An 8,887-nucleotide genomic window follows, 5' to 3' on the forward strand; every position below is an offset into this window, starting at 1 on the left:
GTTATCGCAGAGCTGATGCAGATCTAGGACATGGCTGTGAGATGGCAGGGGATGTCAGCGCCATTCCTGCAAATACATAGCTGATTGGAGGAATCTCCAGGAGTTGTGGCATTGTGCCAACAATGGGTGGCACCAAGGCTAACTAACACTGTTAGGGTGGCGACCGCTTTGGAAAGCCTGGGGCACGATGTCAACATATTGAATGGTGGTGACCAAGGCATGGCTCAGTCTGTGACAACCATGACTGAGGGCCTTGACATCATGTCCTAGTTGCTCAGGGACATGTTCCATATGCAGGCAGACATTGACAAGGCACTGATGAGCATACCCCGGTCACTGAGGGGCTTGTCCCAGATATAGGTGGACATTGCAGAGCATGGCCCAGTCACTGAGCAGCATCGCTGAGGGTGTCAACACCATGTTGCTGACAATGGGGAGGTGCCAGGGCTGGCAGTGACAGATGACAGAGAGGCCTCTGGAGTTCAAGCTACCTGACCCTCCATGGGACCCCCAGGGCGCTATGGGCACCATTAAGTTGGAGGAAGCATTGGAGGGAAATGGGCGGGTGAGCTGATGGACAAAGCCTTGTCGTATAATTCACGGGCAAAAATGAGGACCTCCCTTGCCCTCTGGACTCTTTCCAGCACCTGTCCTCCATTCTCTGGCTCCACCCCGGGCTTGCCCACCACCCCCTCCTGATCCGGCTCCGCCTCCTCTTCCTCAGATGAAGTCGCTCCTCCTCCAGCATGCCGCACTGCTGCTGTGCCAAGTTGTGCCACAAGGCAGGATATCCTTTGGGGGGTGCACTGCAATGCACCACCAGAATGACCCAGGCATTAGATCCGCATATTCAGCGGTCTGATCACATCAGGAGCCCCTAGACCCCAGATCCTTGCCGAGACCATTAGGGAGACCATGCTCAGGTGCCTCTACTGATTCACACACACTTTATGGCCACGAGGATATCCCCAGTGCTGAAATCCAGCACTTGAGTGCTGGCTGCTGCTTCTATGATGCTGACTGTTCAGGCTTCAAAGTTTGATTGGAATGCAATGTAATAATCATCCTCTGAGACATGACATGTGTGCCCTCGAGAAGCCACTTGAAAATATTATGTTTATTAAACGGTCAACAGTAACAAAGATTTGAGAATCAACTACGTAACATGCCACATACCACACTAACCATTAAACAACAAGGAAACATCACCATTCCATATTGGTACCAATACAAAGCTATATCAGCTCATAGAATCCTGGAATTTACAGTGCTGAAGGAGGCAATTTGGCCCATCGAGTCTGCATCGACCCTTGAAAAGAGCACCCCACTTAAGCCCACGCCTTCACCCTATCTCTATAACTCAGTAACCCCACCTAATCTTTTGGACACCAAGGGCAATTTATCATGGCCAATCCACCTAACCTGCACTTCTTTGGACTGCGGGAGGAAACCAGAGCACCCGGAGGAAACCCACGCAGACACGGGGAGAACGTGCAGATTCCGCACAGACAGTGACCCAGCGGGGAATTGAACCTGGGCCCCTGGAGCTGTGAAACAACTGTGCTAACCACCATGCTACCCTTTCCATACACAAAAAATAAACATACAATATCACCCATTGCAGATCCTCAACAGAAACGGACAATAAGCCTGAGAATGTGCTATGTCCAGAACTTTGTCAGAGAACTGATCTGTCCATCAATGTGTGACTTATTCCACGTATCAGTGCCATTCTCTATCCAGGAACCGCAACTGTGCAGGCCCTCCCACACGGCCTAATCTCACCGGAATCAAATCCTGGCATCCACATATTCCACTGGTGCTCGATGTGCAGTTGAACATCCTTGACTTCCAACGGTGTCAATCCACGGTGACGTGCCAGTTCCATGCAGCACTCACCACACCAGCAACAAAAGCATCAGCGATCTGCGAAAGCATTTTTTCAGCAGCGTCAGCAGGTGGCCTATATGGAACAATGCTCAGCAGGTCACGCAGCGTCTTCTTGATTCAAACCAGGTTGCCTTCTGGAGTCATAGTCCCCCTGGTGTTCCAGAACCCAACTATCTTAGAAAAAAAAACCTGTCCTTTTTGCTGGCTACAGAAAAGGAAGGAAACAGCAACAGCAGTCTCCAGGCACCTGCAGCCACCAACAGGAGCAAGCACAACCTGCAGCTGTGAAGTGCTCTCACAACTGACAATACCAATTCCTTATTAGCAACAGCCTTCAGCTGTGGAGCTGGATGCTGCTCACAGTCAAAGAGAGTTAAAATGACCTTCAGCATATAAGGAAGAGCAGGGCTCTGTCCTGGAAGTGTTCGGTAGGACAGACAGGCAGCAGCTGTAGTTACTCCTGTTATGGGTAACCACAATATTTAAAAATGTCTTGAAGGCTTCCGGATGAAAAGCCCCCACTGTCCCACTCTTCCCACCCCGGCCGCCCACAAACCCGGATTAGGGGAGACGCCTAACCTGGAATGCCTCAGCGCCCTGACCAAGCCCAACCCCCCCCCCCCCCCCCCTCTGAGGAGACCCCACCCACCAGGACCCCACTCACACCCTCGAGCAGCAGCTCCAGTGCCCTTGAGCTGCATGTCGGAAAATGGAAATGACCACTCACCTCAGTTTTCCTCAGCAGCCATTCACGTTTTTAAAAAGGAGTATTAAACAATGTGATTTCTCGCTAGGGAGCTGGTTAATTCCCAGGAGGCCGTTGCATTCAATTTCTATTGGGTGGCACGGTGGTTAGCACTGCTGCCTCAGAACACCAGGGTTCCGGATTCAATTCCAGCCTTGAGTCACTGTCGAGTTTGTACATTCTCTCTGTGTGTGCGTGGGTTTCCTCCGGGTGCTCCGGTTTCCTCCCACAGTCCAAAGATGTGCAGGTTAGGTTGATTGGCTATGAAAAATTGCCCCTTAGTGTCAAACCTTACGTGGGGTTACTGGGTTGAGATGAAAGGGTGGGCGCTTGGGCCTAGGTAACGTGCTCTTTCAGAGAGTCTGTGCAGATCCGATGGGCCGAATTGTCTCCTTTTGCACTGTAGTGATTCTATCACTCTCGCTTAATGCTCATTGGGGTTAATGTTATGCTCGCCATAGTATAGCGAGATCTGTAATTCACCATTGGGAGCAGGCCATTTAGATTGCAAACTGAATCCCGCCTGGTCCTTTCCCACTATTTAACCAGCGTGCCCAGATCTGCGGGAGCATCGTGGTGGCCCAAAATGTCAAACCCGAAAAAGTGACACCAAAACTGAGTCCTCTTTAAGACACAGTTGAAGAACTCCAAAGATGTTTCACTGATGAAGTGGGGGCAGGATGAGTCACAAAATCATCTTTCAACGTCATGCAGGGCTGCAGCACAGCACTTGGTGGTCGCTGAAGAAAATCCTGATCCAGTGATCGCCCACTTTGAGTTGGAGAACCAAGCAAAGATTATGGAACTGGTGAGGAACTCTTAAAAAGGGTGGACATCAGTTTTAACCATGCACTGGGTAGGCAGCACTGGGAGAACCTGATCCCCAGCAAAGGGAGGTTTTGGTAAACCTTGCAGGTCCCAGTCCTTTACACATGATGACCGTGAGGCAGTGCAAAAGAACGGACTGCCAATCCGCGATGCTCCAGGGATGCAGATGAAGAGGTTATTGGAATAACTTGAAGCAAAAGCAATTTTTAACAGCTTTGCAGCGTTCAAGAAATAAATACCGAATTGTTTAGCTGAGGGCGGCAAAATAGCATAGTGGTTAGCACTATGGCTTCACAGGGCCAGGGCCCCGGGTTCGATTCCGACCTTGGATAACTGTCTGTATGGAGTTTACCCATTCTCCCCAAGTCTGTGTGGTTTCCTCCGGGTGCTCCGGTTTCCTCCCACAGTCCCAAAGATGTGCAGGTTAGGTGGAGTGGCCTTGCTAAATTGCCCCTTAGTGTTCAGGGATGTGTAGGTCAGGTTACAGGGTTGTGTGGGGGGTGGGGGGGCGGTGGTGCTCTTTCAGAAGGTCAGTGCGGACTCGATGGGCCGAATGGCCTCCTTCTGCACTGTGATTCTGAGAGATCCCTCGGGGAGAGACAGTGCCCACCGCGGAAAACGTCAAATACTGGAAGATAAAAGTTAAAACTTTGGGTAAACCGGCAGAAAGCTGAGAAAAGCCATGGATCCTGTGTGCTGTCTAAGAGGTTTGGACACATGGAATGATCCAGTCAAACTCAAAATTGAGCACTTTGTATAAAAAGGCTCCCGAAGTTCTAAATTGCTTCAGGGATGGCCATTATGTCTGCAGCTGAACAGGTCAACACATTGATATACTCCATAGGCACAGTAGCAGATGATGTGATTGCAAGACAGGAATTTAAAGAAGTTAAAAGCTTTGATAATCATTTCTAACTGAGGAGCAGTAAGACTCTAGAAAATGTAGTTTCAGCAAATTTCCAGTGACTACACAGTTCCTTAAGCCCAGAAATGTAAAATAAATATCTGGAAAAAGGTACAATTTGAAGGGAAAGTAAAAGACACCAGAAAACCCTGACAGTGCTGTGGAACCAAAAAATGCCCACAGGAGCAAACAGTGTCTCACAAACATTGCAGATTGCTTTCTCTGGGGAAGACTTCACCATTTCAGGAAGATGTGCCAAAGTAATGCCTCTAGTTTCAAAGGTTTTAAAAAGGTCTTCATGCATAACGCTATTAATGACAGTGAAAAATTTCTATCTGAGGAGGAAAAAATGTTTCCTGGGTGAGATGAACCGTGCATTCTGGTACACAGATATATGTACCAATGGACATATCACCAACTTTAAAATAGGTCCTGGAATAGATGTGACAGTTTTATTGGACAACAAACCATAGTTACCAATGCATTGCCTGCAGCCAATCGAAATCCAGCTAGATGATCCGGGAAAGATTGAACTAATAGGGGGAATTTGCAGGCAACACTTCAGAACAAGGGAAAGCAACTATTGGAAGCATTGTTTGTTGTACAGGATCAGGAATTTTCTCTTTACAATCTGATCAGGAAAGTTGAGGAAGTCAAGAGTTATAGAAATTAATGAAGAACAAGATGATACAGGTGGGATTTTACCGATAATCATGGGGACATTCAAAACTCCATTGACTTCAGCAGGAAGGCAAGATCCCGCCGGCCGGATGGGCTGTACAATTCTGCCCTACAACTCGCAGTGAAGACCGTTCAAGTTAAGAGAAAGGAGTTCAGGGAAGAGACTACTGAACTGCCAAGGCTGACGAGAACAGGATCAGGGAGCGTTGTAAAGCCTCCTGGCTGATTGAATCTATAATGTTAGAGACTTAAGGGGATATGAGGCAGCATGGAAATATGAATGTAAAAAAAAAAAGGACAAAGCCTTGGCTGAGATGTACTATTAGTTTTGGAAAAATTAATGTGTGGGACTGTATAAATAACACCTGCCATAAAGATGATGTAAAAGAGGAGTGGCGAGGAGTCGAGTGAGAGAAGGTTTATGGATTCAACAGAGTAGCAAATTGTCATGAGTAGCTGTACATCCTTTAGCTGTATATAATAAGCCAGTTATTGTTTGGTTAAACCATTGTCTCAATAATCAATCTGAAGCTAGACTGGGCAACATACAACAAGCTTCGCTGAAAGGTTCATACTGTTTACTCTATTATACACCTGCATGGCAGTCAGGTTAGAAGAACATTAAGAGAGTAGTAATCACAATATGATAAAGTTTAAGATCATGATTTAGTGAAATACATATTGCGCAATATTTTTTTTAAGCCTACAATGTGGATGGAGGCAAATTTGAGAAAAATATTGAGAGGTAGAGAGTTAGCACATGAGAGTTCAGGAGAAATGTACACTAGTAAAATATGAGAACAAAGTAGCTAAGAACAATATTCCACAGATTAACAGAGACAAGAATCAAACTGAATCTAAAAGTGAAGGCATACACAAAAAGTAGTAAACAATAGTTGAGTTGACAAAAGAATATGATGAGATTAGGAAAGTGGTAAAACAAGCACTTAGGATTATAGGGAGGAAATATCAGTGGAGTCCATAAAATACAAAGGATGTATCGGTGCATAAGTAACAAAATTCAGGCAGCGCTCAGACAACTAGGAGGAGATAAGTTTGAAAACAAACTCCAAGGAGATGATCCTAAAATGGCCAGGATAACGAATGGATGCCTTGCCTCAGTTTTCACTGAAGAGCTGAACTGGAGGAAAGACATAAGAAAAGTCAAGTGAGGTATTATGGCACTTTGGATAAAAGCAATGGAAATACAAGACAAACTAACCAAATATAAAGAGAATAAGATTCAAAGTCCAGATGGATTGCACCGACAAAGAAACAAGAGAGGAGTTAACACAGATGCTGGTATCCATGTGTAAAAGTTCAACACAAAATGGAAATGACTGCCCAACAGCAACTGTAATTCCTAACTTCAAGAAAGCAGATGGAATAAATTCAGGGAACTATGGACTAGTAGGAAGGATATGGTAGGAAGGATAGTAGAATCTTTGCTAAAGGACAGGAAATTGAATCCAGAGCTGGAGAACATGTAGCCACCTTGGATTTCTAAGACCAATGTCTTTTTAATTAACTTTGAAGACAGTGGATGCGGTTCATGTGGATTTTCAGAATTAAGGCCTAGACTACATAAAGACTCACGATGGAGGTGGGTGAAGCTGAAGTCCAGGTTGAAGAAGATGACTGCAAAAGAAAAATCAGAGGGTGGGAGGTAAGGGGAATCTCTTGGGGTGGCATCAAGTGGTGAGCCACCGACACCTATACTGTGGGACCCTTATTTCTCATACACAGAAATGTCTTGGACTCAGGAAGCAGAGACATGGTGTTGAATGTGTTCAGGTGGCCACATTAGGAAGTAGAACTAATAATCTGGGGGACTTTGCCAAGGTACAAGAAGAAATAAGGAGGCTTGATGAGTGGGTCAGTAAATGGGAAGTACAATTAAATATAGTGAGGTGGTACCAATTGGTGGGAGAAAATCGGAAGCTACTTATTCCTTGGAAGATAAATTAAATTCAATGCAGGAGAAGAGCAAATAAATTTTGGAATTGAGATACATAAAGTGCCAAATGTAGCAATACAAATTGATAAGCTCAGCAAGAGTGCATTTTTAGCGAAATACTAATAAAAATCAGGGGGAGGCAATGATGGATTCATATAATGCATTGGTTCAACCACACACTTTGAGTGTTGTGTGCAGTTATGGTCTCTATTTTAAAAAAATATATATATTGAAGGATTGTAGGAATTTCTGCATGAACATATTCAGGGTGTAGCTTGAATAGTCAGGTGAAACTATCAGGAAAATTGACCAGATTGTGTCACTTTGTACTGGAAAATAGATGGAGGTTGGATACTAGAGGTCATAAAAATTTAGAAGTGGGTCAAAGTGGAGAATCTATTTCTACTTGTCGGTGAGCCCAGGCACAAGGGCACAAACATATAAAATAGCCTCGAGCAGTTCAAGTAAAGACTTTGGGAAAATGTCTTCATCCGGAGAGTGGTGTGAACGTGGGTCTCGCTTTCAAATAGAATGGTTGAAGCAGATTGCGTGGACACGGTTAACGGGAAACTTGCTGCGTTCATGTGAGCGAAGGGAAGAGTGGGACAGGGTGGGAATAGGTGGCCAGAGAGATTGGAGTTTTATATCAAGCATTAACACTGGCAATTGACCAGTTGTGCCAAACCATCCATTTCCACGTTGCAATATGATTGTGTTGTGTGGTGAAAAGCCTCTTGCATTCCTCAGTGCTAAAGAAATTCAAATATCACAAAGGGCTAAATGACTAATTTTCTCCAAGGAAAAACATGCACAGTGATTTCATAAGTAAACTGTTTATGCTAAATTGCCAGACACTTAAGTCTGCAAATGATGCTGCGCAATCATGTTTAACCTTCTGTGTCAAGTAAGGAGGAACGGCAAAGTTTGCAAAACTACACAAGTAATTAGTAGTTACTTTTCTTCTCCAACCCAAGTGTGTGCATTTATTAAGTATCATAAATGGAAGAATCATTGAGACTGAAAAATAAATGACTGCCTGCCAGTTCTAATTGATCAAATTCCTTGCTGTTAAATTAGGTCATAAATTGCCTCTTCTGCCCCATTTGTACATCACTATTTAATATGCAGGCAGCAGGAATAGCATCAGAATTACTTGTATTTACAGCGTCCAATGACTTTTCGTGGTAGTTCGGCACTTTCTCTTGAAGGTAAAAACAAATACTCAAATGGGACTAATATATGTTTTACTTGGGCCAACCTTGGTTGTAGGTCAAGCATATTCAAATTGGTGGACTAACCTTTGTTTGAGGAGCATCTTCCAAAATTGGGTTAGATTAACCCAATCAGAATAACCAGGTCGGCCGGGGGCCTTGCTCATGGAACTTAAAGGGACCACTGCAAGCTGGCAAGAAAAAGATACGTATTTTTGAAAAATAACCAGTCGTCCTTGGAACTGTGAGGAGCAGAAATGCACATCTCGTCTCCAAACAAACCCTGGTACTTTTTCTGGCCCTACTATTCCTGAATTCTGATTTTCTGCCTATACCTTATGGTTTTATCCCTCCCCCCTCCCTCAATCGTCACAGCCCCTACTTTCCCTCCCCTCCCCCTCAATTCCACAACCTTCAATCAACCCCCTACTTTTCCCAGGACCTACCAGTTGACCACTGGCAGTACGACAGACAGCCTAGCATTGTCCTTGTGGCGCTGCCTCCGGGCACCTGATTGGCATCTGCAGCGCAACAGTGATGGATGGATAAGTTTGGAGACTCCCTGAAGTTGCTGCTGTTCAGCAGGCAGAGTTTACACTGTCAATCCTCCTCTGTCTTGGAGGTGGTGTTATCAAACATTCCTACACTAGAAACCCATAATGTCCCGACCT

Source organism: Scyliorhinus torazame, chromosome 5, assembly GCF_047496885.1.
Source record: "Scyliorhinus torazame isolate Kashiwa2021f chromosome 5, sScyTor2.1, whole genome shotgun sequence".
In the NCBI taxonomy this organism is placed as follows: domain Eukaryota; kingdom Metazoa; phylum Chordata; class Chondrichthyes; order Carcharhiniformes; family Scyliorhinidae; genus Scyliorhinus; species Scyliorhinus torazame.